Source organism: Gavialis gangeticus, unplaced genomic scaffold (genome assembly GCF_001723915.1).
Source record: "Gavialis gangeticus isolate Ggan-Ray unplaced genomic scaffold, GavGan_comp1, whole genome shotgun sequence".
Taxonomy (NCBI): Eukaryota; Metazoa; Chordata; order Crocodylia; family Gavialidae; genus Gavialis; species Gavialis gangeticus.
Window position 1 is genome coordinate 9,644,552 of NW_017728993.1, and position 14,207 is coordinate 9,658,758.

The 14,207-nt window shown below is 43.5% G+C and overlaps 1 protein-coding gene across 1 annotated transcript in view; it reads left to right on the plus strand.

Moving 5' to 3' along the window:
• The window catches only part of TM2D1 (TM2 domain containing 1), a 70,856-nt gene extending 58,028 nt beyond the window's left edge, over positions 1-12,828 (plus strand). The window contains exon 7 of the mRNA XM_019501198.1: positions 12,694-12,828. The gene's annotated coding sequence lies outside the window, so the exon portion shown is untranslated. The remainder of the gene's footprint in view (positions 1-12,693) is intronic.
• The last annotated feature ends 1,379 nt before the right edge of the window (positions 12,829-14,207 follow it).

Genomic DNA, 14,207 nt, shown 5'->3' on the forward strand with positions numbered 1-14,207 from the left:
TCTTTTTTTTTTTTTTGGCACAGCCTGCCCACCTCTACCACAGCTGGGGGGCAAGCTGCTGGCAGGCTGAGCAGCCCCTGACCTGTAAGAGGCCCTGGTCCTTCCCTCCATGGCAGTGGCACCCCCCAGGGCCACCCAGGCAGGCTGCTAGTGGGCTGGATGCTGTGCCAGCTCAGAGGCAGCTGCCAGCCTGATCCAACTTCCCTGACCCCAAGCTGGCTGGAGCAGCACTCAGCCCACTGGCAGCCTGCCTGGGCACCCCCAGGGACTGCTGCCACTGTATAGGGAAGGATCGAGACCCCCTGCAGCTCAGGGGCCACTTGGCCCACCAGCAGCTCGGCCCTCCAGCTGTGGGTAGGCTCCAAAAAAATAAAAAAACTCAGGCCCCTTGCTGTAATGTGATGGAAAAATCGAAAGAGTGGGTTTCAATTAAAAACCCACTGTTTCAATGTAGAGGGTATAGAATGAAACCTTGGGGATTAAACCCCTGTCATGTGTACAAGCGTCCTGCATGCTTCTGGGCACACATAAGAAATCATCTTAACTCCTTGGCTGAGGAGAAGGTAGGCAAGTGGGTATTGCTATAAACCTATATATTGTTATTGGTTGCTTCTTTAGATAAACTGCCCTGCGAATAGACAGGGTGTTGCTCAACCTCCAAGTCGGCTGTTCCCTGGAGAGTTTTAGTGAGTTATAAATCTCCTTAGCAGCTGACACAGAAAAACCTTTGGCAGTGGTAGTGGTGTATTTCTAGACAGGTAGAGAAGGAGTTATTTTTTCAAGTCTTCAATTAGTTCTTTAGTAGTTACCATGGTGCAATTTGCTTTCCACACATGCAACAGCTGTAGTTTCCATCCTGCTGAAAAGCAGCTCTGCTGCTTGATACATAAACCATACAGCAGACTCATTGGTTCAGGAGGTTAAAAGTTATTAACTGAAAATCAATTGAAATAAAAAGAGTCACATCTGCCGCAGTACACAATTCACTCCCCCAGACAGCCTACCCCTGCACTGCAGGAAAATAAACTGCAACATTTGGGGAGAGCAGAGATGGTTGCAAAACTACAACAACAGAGAGCCTGGCCAGATCTAATTAAATATTAAAGCTTCTCAGACAAAATGGCCAGTGACAAATAGTTCAACACGGAGCAAACAAACAGTGCAATTGTTCACATGACTGTCCTCAGCTATCGGGTTGCTAAGCATTGCAGTGGAGCAACTCCAGAACAGACTGTACTTCCCAGAAGTATTTTTGTAATAAAAGTTTGTAGAGCTTCCACAACCGAACTGACCGAGCGAGCAAACTTGGGAAATGAATATTTCTCGTCTTCTATTAGCTTCTTTCAGAGACTGGGGGGAAAAAAAAATCTCAAGCTATATACAATGCAAGAAAAATAATGAGAATTCAATGAATCATGTTACCTTTCTATACTTCAGTACAAAAGACCTTGTTCTCTCCAAAAGCTGTTAAGAGCAGCACAGACTTACTACATTTAATAAAAACTATCTTGGGTGGGGGGAAATCTGTTATATAGTAATTTAATTCTGGCTCACTCTCTTGATAAAAACCTTTATTTCCTAGCGAATTGATTAAAATATGTAACATGGACAACTTAACAGACTATTACATTGCATAAGAACATTTTATCTGTCCTGGCTATCAGATGCTATCCACAGGGCAGTTAAGAAGGCAACTTGCAAATTATTTGCAGTCCACTAGATGGCAGCAGATTAACTCTTTGAATGCCAGAACAGGCTACGTATATTAAAAAGGACCTCAGTTTGAACAGCATTTCTGCTTATAAAGGAAAAAGACACACACACACCAAATCAGTGGTTTGGAGAGCTCCATGTGAAACACTGTAGAACAGCGTTTGTCAACCTATGGGTCACGACCCAAAAATCGGTCACAAGAATATAGGAAAGGCTCATGAACAAACATAAAAAATGGATCAAGAAACTTTAAAAATGTATTCACCTTTAAAAAAGAAAAATGTGGGAAACCATAGCTTTTCCCTTGCAGGTTGGAAGAGTTCCAGTCTGCAAGGGGTTGCTTGGGGCTCTCCATGCCCCACACACTGGGGGGCTGTGGCCTGGGGGCAGGGGGCACTGGCCATGGATGTTTACAAATGGGTCCTGGTACAAAAAAGGTTAAGAACTGCTGCCCTAGAGGAGTTTGATCTTTGGAGGGTACTACAAGTAGGATGACCAAACTAACAACAACAAAAAGCAGTAGTCTGTTTTGCAAATGATGGTCCAAAATGTGTGCCGTTGACAATTTCTCATCCATGAAAGTCCTAATTTAATTCCACCTCACAGAGTAAGAAGGGATGGATCTTGCCAGAATTCAAGAAAGATTCAAGCACTCTTTCTTCAGAGTCAAAACTGTAACTACTATATCCTCACAGCGTGATGTCAGGTGCCAAATGCAATCGTCCCACTCCGATCTGCTCAGAATGCTGCTGCAAAGATCATTTTTAGGTGCTTTTGACTGCATTACCACTGTGCATGGCTCCACCGGCTCTCCCTTCCCCTGTGCTTCAGACATTAGCTTCACTTACGGGGCCTCTCACAATCTATTCCCACCCTACCTGGTTGATCTCATTCACTATGGAGCTGCTGACTCCCATCTCTAATGTCAGCCTCCACCATCCATTTGTTAAATTTTCCAAACATGAGCATACATTTTTTCTCCCATCCTACTTGGGAGAAGCTTTACATAGATGCCCCCAAGCTATTTAATGATGTCCCACTGAATCCATTCTTATAACTCTTCCCACAAAAAATGACAAGTGCCAATACCTGTGCCTACCATGTCAAACAACATTGTTTCCATAGGCTCTTGCATCTGTATGGCTGGTGTTATCAATCTGTTGTTTCCTGTCTTATACACAGGGGGAGTGAGGGGGGTCTTTCGGTCTTTTTTGGGGAGGTTTGCAAAACACCTCACACCACCAGGGCCTGGTCTATAAGTATTTTTAACATATTACTGTATGACCTAGGGAGTAGTAGGAGCAGTAGTAGTAGTAGTAACAATATTTTCCATAAGATATACAACTACCATGTTGGTTTCTAGTTTTCTGGTCATTAAATATCTCATTACATTTTTTCACGCAAAATGAACCTTATGCATACTGTTAGCAAACAGCACTTTGATATCCTTCTGGATGACACATACTTCAACATGTATTATTGTTGATATGGTCAGAAGCCACGTATGGGGCTCCTGAGAGTGTAACATTCACTTCTTTGATTAGAATCTATACAGTTATCTCATCATTCAGAAACTGTAACCTTTCCTTTAATTATTATCGGTGTTATTTATATGCTCAGCTTATAGGATCAGACCCTCATTATTCCAGACAACTGAATAAACAAATGATAAAGGCCATCCCTGCCTTAGAGAGCTTACTGGCACTATGGCATTACTGAGAGATACGTGGGGACTCCAATTAAAGTACAGTAGAACTTGGCTAGGCTACAGTGTTAGGCTCCGTGACCCTCACGAAGTTGAGGATCTGCAAACCAGCCGGGGTCCTAAACAGTCCCAGCCAACAGTTGTATGGGACTACAGAGGTACTCGTGGTAATCAGAAAAGCAGCACCCCTTGAGCTAAAAAAAAGCCTTAGCAAACAGCTGCACAGCTTGTCCTTTTATTTGGCGACTTACTACAAATTGAGAGGGTTGCAAGCCACCCAGATACAAAACGATCTGGGTTCTACTGCATCCAAATCACGTTACAACACAAGAGCAAGGACTTCGGGTTGCTTTGGTGCTCGAGTGTGGCAGAGCACGTTCTCCAAGGCTAGAGAGCAATGTGAAGACAACTCTTCCCCTCTGAGTGAAAGGGCTTAGAGAGCCTCCGCTTGACTGGAGCTAGGATGGTCTTTTAGCACAAGTGTCTCTGCTCTATCTCAAGTAGGTCACAGGCCACATGAAGTGCCTGTAGATGTGGGATGCCCTGCTCAATGCGCTGAGGGGCTTCCTTGGTAATACTGCACTGTTTATGCATGCATGAGAAAAGCAGTTAATGCAGGTAATGAGAGAGAGGGAGTGACGGGATCCTAAACTCAACTGGCTTGAACATAAAGACACAACGTCACACAGGGTTGATGTTTAGCACCTTGCCTTTTAAAGGGATTCGACAGATAATATTTAATTGATCCTAAGTACATGAAATCCATATTATAAAATAGGAGTAATTGAGGTAGGGAGGTTAAATGCAACCAACTGAGATGCCACAGGAAAAAAGTCACAGTTGGAACCGTTTGACAGGCCTCCCTTCTGATACATGAAGCGGTTGTGCAAAGAGACGATGGGAGTGACTTGATCACCTAGCCAAGGAAATTACTATATTTTTTATTTCTCCTGACTTAACGTCCTGTCCCTGCCTTGCCCTCCTGCAAAGCTGCTCTTCCCCCAGGCAGTCACAAGATGATTTCCAGAAGGGAAGACTCAGGCACAGAGCAATTTAAGTGTCATGTACTCATGGCTTGTCTGAGAGGAAAGCCAAGCCCTAACACAGACAGCTGAGGGCTCCCTCATATCTTCCTGCTGAGAACAATTTTCCTATTTTCTTTTATAAAAACATTGTCTCTAAACAGTCCTTTACGAGGCAGATCTGCACAAAAGCACCTGCAGGAGCGGTCAGAAACAGAAGGAGCTGGAGTAGGTGTAGCGATTTCTTTGAACTTCCATTGTGTGCGAATCAGCAGTGACTTTATTCCATAACTTGCACTTTCCTAAATCAGAACTATTTTCCTTAACATTTACTAAGAAAATCCCTCTTTTTCCCCCCCTTTCTAAGCAGAAGCTTTTTTAGCAAGTATTCAAGACCCGCCCTCGTTCTAATGGCACAAAGCCACATATGCAAACTTTTGCACTTGCCATTGCTGAACATTTTGCTTATGAGCAAGCATTTCTTCTTACCAAGAAGGTAGTTAGGCTATCTCCTATCCCAGCTACGAGATACATGCCTGCAAACAATTCCTTATACATAATTTACACGTGCAAATTTAGAAGCCGTATCAATTTTTTTTTGAAAAACTGTTTTTCCTAAATACCATATTTTCTTGCTTGGTGCTTCTGGTCTGTTTCGTATGTCACAGCCTAAGCAGAAAAAGGAAGGTGAGTCAGCTAAATGTTAGGCTCTGTCCCTGCTCTATGCAGCCATAGTTCTGGAAAAATCTTTTCTTCTTCATTCTGCCTTTCATAAGCAAGGTGCATATTATTTTCAAGGGTATGTTGTATGTGGGAAAATATGGTAATTAAGATAGCATCAAATTTAACATTCTCTACTCTTTTCATGAAAGCTTCTTGCAAAACAAAAACATAATACATGACTAAAGACGCAGAGGGGCCTTTTAAGGCAGTAAGTTCCTGTTCAGGTCTTTCTGAGCTGAAGTAGCCTTAATGAGACAAATAAAACGACTAAGAGTACTATTTGACATTGCAGAATTTCACAATAAAGCTTAAGGAATGATTCCCACTAGAGTTCAGCGCACTCTGGATTTAGCTCGTAATAATAAGGATGTGTTTACATAGCACCTTATAATCAAAATGAGATCTGTATATAACTTATTTAGCTGTTCAAAGGAACCTCCGGGTGCTCTGACAAATTTGCAAAGTGCTGTGCGACTTATGGACTGTTGTGCATCCTTCTGTTGATGTCTCCCATATTGTGTATGCCAGCTCGATCTTCAGTGCATCTTCCCCTATAAGCAAGGGTTGTGGCCCAATGGATGGAAAATATAGTTCACTGTGGGTTTAAAAAGGTGGCACTTTACTACTCTGCATTTACTTCTCTTGTGCACATCCCCGCCTCATGGTTACTCTCCCCTCTTCCACTGATGCCTAAGCTACTATGGGTCACCTTCCACCCGTTGCAGTGTAGAGCGTCTGCATGGACAAAATACCACAGAATGGACAGCACATGGAAAATACAAGCCTCTTCCCTCTCTTCCTTTCCCACACCCAACCTTTTATCCTAGGGTAAAGTGTTCATATATATTCATACCCTCACTTTATCTTCGGGCTTGGTGTTTCAAGGGTCACCACTTTAGTTAATAAAGCATCATTTGCTTTAGATAGACTTATCAGTGACTTTGTTAAGTCTTGGGGATCCAGTCTCCCTTGATAATATGCATCGTTTGATTTATAACAGGAGATATTTTGTTCAGAACAAATATCAAAAGCATCAAAGTTGAATTTAGTTACAAATTAATATGTTATTAAAACTGGCAGTTAAGAGTTCACTCATCACTCCAGGATGGGCCTAATGAACTAGCTTCATTTGTATTACCTAAAATGGCTTTATTCAAATTGCAAGCAAATCTTCCTAGCAGTAAGTAGATTTCCAAAATGAAACCATCAGCAAGAGAAAGCCAACTGCTCTTTTGTCCCCTCCATAAATACAGAAGCAATTACCATTTTTTGTATCAAGGGAAGCTTCATTTGCTCCACACATCTTTCCCATTCCAGCCTAGCTCCTAAGTATATATTAAAATGAATTATATAGGTCACTGGGTAAAACAAACAAAATCTAAATCTATGCAAATAACAAAAGAAGTGCTCCAACACAATTTATAATAGTACAACAATACTAGGAAGTAAGCTAGGAAAATGTCATATGTCCTATAATTCTGCTCTTAAGAACCTCAGAGTACTGCATGCAGGACCCCATAGGGGTCTTCTGAGACTTAATTAATGAATATAACATGCTTTGAGATCCCTTGATGTTAGGTGCAAATTAGTTACTGAGATGGGAGCACAGTCAGCAAATTTCAGGGGTCTTCAGCTACCAGGATTTGATTTTGCCCATTATAGAGGTAGTAAATGTGACATTTTGATCTGGATTCAGAATCTGATTCTGTTCCCCTGACTTCAGCTCAGATTAATTTGTAAGCACCACTGCCCCTCACACAAGTCATTAATCTCAGTATTCAGACCATTCATCCTGTGATACATCAGAAAAACAAAACTGTGAAATAATATCTAAATACATTTTTATCAGAGACTAGTTGGGACAAATCCAATCCACCTTGGACGCATCACAGGCCAGCCACTAAAAACTGCCTTTTGAGGACCAGTTTGATATACAGCTTTCACAGAACCCTAGAGAAGCAAGGCTGGAAGGAGCCTCCAGAGGTCATCCAGGCCAGCAGTTTGCAACCTTTTGCACCTTATGTCCCACCTACATAAGGTCAAAAAATCCTGGTCCCATCGGTCAATAAGTGCAGGTGTGGGGGAGTCCCCCAGAGGCCAGTTGAAGACCGGGCAGGGGGGGCGGGGGTGTCCCCCAGTGGCCAATTGGAGGGCGCAAAAGTGAAACCAGAAGTCCCACCGTGGCACTTCCAGTTTCACTGTTATGACCCAAGTCCCACCTAGAGGACCTTCATGTCCCACCAGTGGGACACGTTCCACCGGTTGAGAAACCCTGATCTAGACCAACCCCCTGCCTGAGGCAGAGTCATCCCTATTCAAACCATCCTATACAAATCCATAATCTAAACTCTTCATAAACCTACTGCCAACTCTGACACAATGCAAGACATAACACCCTAGCCCACCATAGGTCCAGCAGAGGAACCACAGCAGCTCATGTCCTGTTTCTATAAAAGCTTGTTAGAATATTGCAAGAGATGCCAGGTAAAGGGTGGCAACCCCTGCTACAGAAGAAAGCAACCCCCCCCCCAGTCCATACCAATCTGACCATGGGGTAAAATTCCTTCCTGACCCCAAATATGGCCACTGGTCTGACTGGAGAAGCAAGACCCTCTAGTCAGGAAGCTCCAGCTTGAAGTCCCAGCAGGAGCATTAGCACACCTTTCTTGCAACCTTAGGTCTTTATGTGGTACAAAAATGGTCATACCTCTGAAAACCAGAGAAATGTGGTTTTCCAACATGTTCCTGATCCATCTGCATAGTCTGTGACAGCCTCCCCACAAAGATGCCCTCCCAGTGAGATAAAAAGCACAGGGAGTAGACAACACCCAGTGACAGCCCCAGTATTGCTCTAGCTCTGTTGCCACAGTGGGAGGAGAAGAGCTTTGTAGTCACAGAAGGAAAATGAGGATTCAGGGTTAGAAACCCAAAGAGTTGTGAATGCCAACCTCCTGCAGGCGGTTCCTCTTGCGCGCTCCACGCTCCTGAAGATAAAATATAACATAGCCCCTGAGACTCGAATGAAGTGGTGAGGTTTTTCATACGACTCTGTTCCCTTCCACGCAGGAGGGAAACATTAGGGCCTCTTATCCTGAAGTTGCTGTTGGTTAGCAGGCAGCGGCAAGACTAAAATTATTTCCAAGGCAGAAGCAATGCTGAGATACAAGCATTGCTCTCTCCCAACCCCGTGTCAAAGTTGAGCCCACTGAGTTACAGAAGGAGCTGATCTCTGGGACGTCTCATGGAGGGTTATGTTCACAAGCAGGTAATTCCCTGTGACCTGATCTAATAGCTATCAGCTCTTCCCCTTTGGTCCATATTGCCACTAATGGGAGTGACGGTAAACTTTCCTTTACTCATTCTGCTCTGTGACTCATCATGCCACTGTCAGTGAAAACTGCAGTCCTCATAACTTAAACCCTGGGGGCCAACCTTTTGGAGAGGTGTGCCACCAATTAGTCCTACCCATTACTGAGCATCACTGATTCTTTTCCCCTGGCCTGGCTGCTGCTCTGCCTCCTGCCCTGTGTGCCACTGTGCTGCCTGTCCCCTCCCAGGCTGCAGTGCATCACACACACAGGCTGTCCATGCCGCTTGCTGCAGGTTGCCCACCCTGACCAACATCTACTCCTCATCTAAAACTGTGTATCAATCCTTGACAACAGAAAGGTAATTTGAAATCTTGGCTCTCTTCCTCTTGCTTGCTCACATGCCTCTCTGTCCTGCCTCCTTTAGTGGGACCAAACGAACTACAACTTGGACCAGTGACTTTTCCGCCTTCCATTCAAAGGAGTGCCCACAATTAAAGCTCCTGCAGATATAGCCCATGACTCTGATGCTATGTCTTTACAGACAGCTACAAGGCAAGCTTGTTTGCAGCCTGATAAGCATCAAGGTACATCAACACAGTTATCAAGCTCTTGTTAAACCATTCACTCACAGGGTTTTCTAACCATAGCCAATTTGTTATTTCAAAAACGTGATTTGCCTAAAGAAAATCTGCATCTCCAATTTGGCTAGTCACAAAGAAAATACGACTGTCCCCATTCCACAAGCTTTTTTGTAGCCGTGAAGCCTTATTTCTTTAAAATTCATTTGTATTCTGCATTCCTTTTTTTTTTGTAAGTGAATCTGCTGATCTGATCCAAATCACAAATATATTGACTAACCACTGCCTTTGACCTAAGTCTGAAAATAAGAACTGGCCTAATGCCTAAGTTTCACTGAAGATAGCACCAAATGCTGTTTGTCGTTCATCTGGCATACTTTAACTGTAATTGCAACAACAGCCTGAACTACCACAAGTTTTATGTGATGATATTTCATGACATTTTATGTACATCATCCACATGTGTTATTTTTAGCAGACTCCTTCCCTCTCATGTGCTATGCATCTTGTTTCTGTGGGGGTGTGCTATAGTCAGGATCTTCAGCATTTTCATGATCATTCTTGAAATCTTAAAGTTATGCACAATGCATAATCACTTTCTTTCTTTGAAGAAGAGACTACTTTATGCAGCAAAGGGCTAGCTGGACCCAATTCTCAGTTACATTAAGGCCCCCTGTTACAGCATGCTGACTGCGTAAAGGAGAATTAGGCATCAACAGTAAATGGATCTGTGCCTCAGAGTTAAATCTACAGAACTTCATGGTAGTCTTATTATTTATATTGTCTAGTGCCTAGTGCCCATAGCCATGGTGAAAGACTGTGTTATGGTAGACTGGGAAACAAGAGATTGTCTATTAATGTATCCTCTTCTGTAAGTGGATCAAAATGGTCCTCATGTTATCTGCTGGGAACATACAGCACTGTAAGATGTCCTTGTCTTAGGAATGTATATCTGTGAGCTCTTCCACATCTTTACTATTATTTGCACTGCTCTGAGACCGAAAAAGTCTGTATTTTGCAGATGGGAACTAAAGCATAGAGAAATTAAATTACTTGCTAGAGGAAGTGTGTGGTACAGCAGGAAAACTGAACTGGTCTCCTGCATCTCAGATTTGTGACCTAACAACTGGAGCATCTTTCTTACCCATCCCCTCGCTTTCAGAATTTCAGAGCACTAGTACAACTTCCTAACCATGAGGCTGGTGTGGTTTTGGCTCATATGCTGTGCCCATGTGTTCATAAGCTTACTTTGGGCTTCATAGTTTGCAACACATTTGGAGTTTCCTTGGCCTCTCTAAGCACATTTCCCTGGCATGGGCTCTTTGTCTGATATCCTATCACAAAATGAGACCGTATGGCCTAGACGGTTCTCTGGCTAGGTCCACAGCTAGCTCCCCAGAAGTGAAGGACGCCCTTTCCCAGAGTTTCCAGGCGGTGGGCGCTCAGTTTACATTGCACCACTTAGGAACACGACAGTTGAAGCAAGCAGGCATGCCGGCGTTGTACGGGTTCCAAGCCGATCGCTCTGTGTTAGCTAGCACAAGAAACACACAGACCTAGACAGAAGAGAGGCATATAGAAATTTCCTGCCTCAGTTTCCTTATCACTTGAGCTTCTTTAGGCTTAGGTCTGAGCCCTCTAAATATCTCCTCTCCTGTGGCTTCTCATTTGAATTGCAGTCTCTGGCCAGCTTGGTCTCACTGTCTCCTATGCAATCTGTTTCCTTTTTTCCTCAGCTGGTCCCAGACCCTCTGCTACAAAATGATGGCTCTGTTCCTTTCCCCTGTCCAAGAATCCCGTGCAAGTCTAAAATCCAATAGTCTCTCAGGTCCGGCAGTGTTTACGAGCCACAGGGAATGCCTGGTCTTTTATTTCAGTGCCTGGGGAAATTACTCTGCACTGCACCCCTGCCCTTGCAGACGGACACACTTGGTCAGGCTGGTTCGATTAGGATTCAGGCATTATCCCAAGGCACTCTCACTAGAATGGCAACCACTGAGATTTCGTGACCCTCCAGGGTCTCTGGTCAGAGAGATACACAGCATAACCCTAATGGCATCAGGCTGACTTCATGTATACTGGGACATTCAAAAGTACAGCAATTTCACAAGAGCAACCAGACTTCAGTCTTGCACATCAACAGATTCCTCAGAGCATCACATAGGGGCTGTGTCTATGCTTCTAACTTGCTCCATACACGGGTGGGAATGTTGACTGACCTGCTCTGATTGTTTTGCAATGTAATGAAGTTGTGACAATATATGATAATACCAAGAAAGGCACTGGGAGGAGCGGTCTGGACAAGTCCTTTTTCAGCAGGCTGCAATAGGCTACTGGGTAGATGCTCTGTGTATGTGTGCTGGATATTAAATGCATGTACAGAGAGTAGATATTTATAAATAGTGTCTACAATATCCTGAATGCAAGCTGCATATCCAGAACTTACTTTATATACAGTTTGCTCCCTCTTCAATATCCATCAATTCAATCACACTTTCCCAAAATCCATCAGTTCATTTCTCCCCTCTCAAATTCCTCCAGTCAATTCACTCCCACAAAATCATCTACCCACTCTCCTTCCAATACTATTTAATTCCCCTTTTTTTTTAGCTTCACATCCATCAAGTTGCCCCTTCCCACCAACTCCAGGTCTTATCTGTTAGTCTATTAGGTAATACTCTAATCTTGCTCATGTGGAGCTGGGATAGGCCTGAAGGCTTGACATTAAATGGAAGTTGATGTGCCCTTGGCTTTTCGGTAGCCCTAAACTCACCCAGCTCTTTTGCAGATTGCAAAGGAGTATCCATGCAAAGCCAGGGGGGGAGTAATTCTGGCCCTATCAATCTGTGGGAGCTGGGAAGAGCAGACTCAACTGATATACTATTTTCATCCTTCCCTACAAGCATGCTGCATCCTGTCATCCTCCCATTGAAGGCCATCAGGAGCCCCTCTACCTACACCAGTACCAATGAGGGGTAGATTTTGAAAGGACAGTACAGAGTGCTCAGACCTCTTGGCAATGTACAGGTCAGAAGCTAAGAACTGCACCTTTCCACAAGAGACCCTGATGTGTGTGTGCATGTGTATATGTGTGTGTGCGTATGCGTGCACACATACATAGAGGCATGTGATCAACAAAATAGCATGCCATAAATGTTTCTTATATACATTCAAGTGTGTGTGTACCCAAAATGCCTCCCCCACTCCTCCTTCCCCAAATGTATATAGGAAACACTTATGGCATATTATTAACTTGATCATATTGTGCCACAAAATATATATATATACAGGGAGGCTGATACCAAAAAATAAGTTGAGATAGAGCAGAAACACAGGGGGCCAGGTGTGAGCATGGCAAAAAGACAAGTAAAAAAAGGGATTATGAGAAAAGGGCAGATAAATACTGGCATGAAAACTTGGGTATTTTGTGCATAAATATAGGTGTCACAAGGACTGTTTCTTTGCAGCAACCTAGGGGTGTACAATTTACACACAACTTTGCTATCCTTGTCCCAGGCAGTTCTACTGACTTGGGCTAATTGTTAAATGGGCCAGGTAGTGCACTGCTGAAATACAATAAACTTCTCTTAGCCTTTTGCCACTAAATACGAATTTAAGTCTTTTTTTGGTCTTGTCTCCAGGAGGCTGTTTGCCAACACTGGCCTCACAGAACGCAGAGATCCAAGAAGTCTGAACACCAAGAACAACAGTGAGCAAGAGACTAATGCACTCCCGCAGAACAACACCCAACTCAAGCTGTATGTCTGCAGTGCAAGCTGGTAGAGAAAAATAGGGGCTTTGTTGTTTTGTTTTTCCCATCACAAGCAAAACTTCATAGAAATTTCAGGCCCATTTTGATTTTTTTTTTTTTTTGGAAAAACTCAAATCCAGGATGGAGCTTTTGGTTGAAACCAGAGAAAGAGATAGAAGCAATTATTGGGATATTTACCTGGGATGTGGGGTACAAAGTTCAAGTCCCATCTGTACCCAGTTTAGATAAGGCACTTGAATTTGGGTCTTTCAGATTGTAGGTGAACATCCTAATCACTGGCTATTCTAAAATGGAGAGGGAGATTTTTGTCTTATTTTTCAGCCAAATCTATAGCTCAGCTTGACTCTTCTACAATGGTACAGAGATGTAAAGTGCGTGTAAAGCTGTTTTGGTAATTCCCATCATAGAACATTCCTTGCTAGTCTTTTATAAAATGAATGAGATTAAGAAAATATTGTTATTGGTGGGGAGCAAACTCTTTTTGAATGCTTGCATTTTTTATCTTGCACTCAAGCCACCTAACTAAAAGAGTGAACTTGAAGTCTTCCTATGATACATTAATCAATATACTGTCAAGTTAATAAGCACAATACAAGCTCTGGTATCTTTCTACTGGGCTTCGTCTGACAGGGATATGCCAGACAAACAGGTCACAGCATATGGGATGGGTAGCTGCATTTGGGGCTATGGAAACCAGAGACACAGATAGTTTCTTGTACAGGTGACTGGAATTCCAGTGTTCACCCTTTCTACCAGCCAGGAGAACCCATCCTAAGGCCAGGAGGGAAGTTTGGGGAGAAAGGTAGTGCCTTTGTCAAACCAATCAGGTGTGCAATATCAGGGGGATTTGGTGGCAGCTTACAAATATATCAGGGTGAGCATCAGGGGCCAGACGAACAACTGTTCACCAAAGTGCCTCAGGGGAAAACCAGGAGCAGTGTTCATAAATTCCAAAAAGAAGGTTTCCGACTTGATACAAGGAAAAACTTCTTCACAGTTTGTGTGACCAGACTCTGTAACAGACTCCCAGGCACCTACCCTGGAGATCTTTCAAAGGAGGTTGGATGCGCACCTTGCTGGGGTTATGTGACCCTAGCAGTCTTTCATGGCCAGAGCAGGGGGGCTGGACCCGATGATCTCACAAGGTTCCTTCCAGCCCTAAACTTTGGTGAATCTGTAAATTAAATGGAATAGATAATTTTCATGTTTCCTGTATTTAGATTGGTTCTGAGAAAGAGATACTTGATGTAGGCACCCAAAAAGAAGATTATGGGAGTAACTGTAAGGTACCTCCCTGCTCCCTGGCAGCATCACAAGGTACAGACTGGGGAGAAGAGATAAATATTCCTCTTCCCAGACACATGGGAATGGGATGGGTGAAAA